General features: G+C 37.8%; 1 long non-coding RNA gene across 1 annotated transcript; it reads left to right on the top strand.

Moving 5' to 3' along the window:
• The first annotated feature begins 253 nt into the window (after positions 1-253).
• On the top strand, positions 254-456 carry LOC107592149 (uncharacterized). Its single transcript, XR_001609949.1, has 2 exons — positions 254-339; positions 426-456. It is a non-coding gene; the product is annotated as an uncharacterized lncRNA (long non-coding RNA).
• The last annotated feature ends 1,085 nt before the right edge of the window (positions 457-1,541 follow it).

The following is a 1,541-nucleotide window of genomic DNA, read 5'->3' as shown; positions in this document are numbered from 1 at the left end:
TACATGACGGTATTTTTTTTTCATGCATGACCGGGTGTTAACCATATTTTCTACTGATTGAGAGAGGAAATGCTGCAGTATATTGACTTAGAATGCCCTATTTTACTGTCATGATGAGTGAATATTGTCAAAAAATACCACACTAAATAGTGACTAAACACGACCCCTTTTAATACATGTTAACCAGGAGTCACTCGCATTTATAATCGTGGCATCGTCTGATAAAATCAACATGCATCTACACTAAAACGCCTCCAGCAGCACTGCGCTCGCGCTCACACTCACACTCACCTTTCTCTTCGGAGGTGCTCTGATAGCCGCCGTCATCCTCAAGAGGAGGTTTATCATTTCTTAAATATAATAGATACAGATTTTATAAATAACAAAGTTGTATATCATACTATCCCCCCCAATTATATTTGCAGAAGGGCGCAAGGAGTGAGGGAAGAGGCCACTGAAAAAGAGACGCTTGTGACTGATGTAGAAGAGCACACAACCTACTGTCAAAACTTTGATAATGAGTTGTACGATCCTGAAGAGGTACAATGATGTTTCTAAACTGTTTCTATAACTAACTGTGTGTGTGTGTGTGTGTGTGTGTGTGTGTGTGTGTATATATTATGTGTATGTGTGTGGAAAACCTGTTTTGTTTTATTTATATGAACATATTTTGCACAATATTTACTCAATATTCATTCATATTCAAGTATATGAAATGGTAATAGATGGTAATAGTCAAGTCAGGTCACCTTTATTTGTATAGCGCTTTATACAATACTGATTGTGTCAAAGCAGCTTTACAGTGTCAAACATGAAAATAGTTTGTCAATAATGCAAGAAGACCATAACGAAGAGTAATTTTTCCAGCTAAAATCAGTTCATTGATGATTCTTAGGGCCCGTTCACACCAAGGATGATAACTATAAAGATAACGATAAAGATATAGTTCTAAATATCGATCTCAATATTAAAGAATAGCAGAGTCCACACCACAACTATAATGATAAAGGCACAGAAAGAAACGATATAGTTGGAATCACTTTCAATTAGTGCTGGGCGGTATGATCAGAAATTTGTCACTGTATTTTTCTAAATTATACCGGTTTCACGGTACATGACGGTATTTTTTTTTCATGCATGACCGGGTGTTAACCATATTTTCTACTGATTGAGAGAGGAAATGCTGCAGTATATTGACTTAGAATGCCCTATTTTACTGTCATGATGAGTGAATATTGTCAAAAAATACCACACTAAATAGTGACTAAACACGACCCCTTTTAATACATGTTAACCAGGAGTCACTCGCATTTATAATCGTGGCATCGTCTGATAAAATCAACATGCATCTACACTAAAGAGCAGCTATGCGGTTGTTTTGGCTATATTACTTTTTTGTCTCATGCAGCGCACTGCCTGCGTCTGAGTAACAAACTAAAAACAGCAACAGGTCAACAGGTGCGCTGTTTTGTACTCCTTTATTGAGGAGTCGGCTGCGGTGTGGCCAACTGAATGCGCTGCTTCTCTGCCGCTCTGCCGCT

The sequence above is a fragment of the Sinocyclocheilus grahami genome, unplaced genomic scaffold (genome assembly GCF_001515645.1).
Source record: "Sinocyclocheilus grahami isolate Dianchi unplaced genomic scaffold, SAMN03320097.WGS_v1.1 scaffold9.1, whole genome shotgun sequence".
Classification (NCBI taxonomy): domain Eukaryota; kingdom Metazoa; phylum Chordata; class Actinopteri; order Cypriniformes; family Cyprinidae; genus Sinocyclocheilus; species Sinocyclocheilus grahami.
This window is presented reverse-complemented; position numbering and strand designations above follow the sequence as displayed.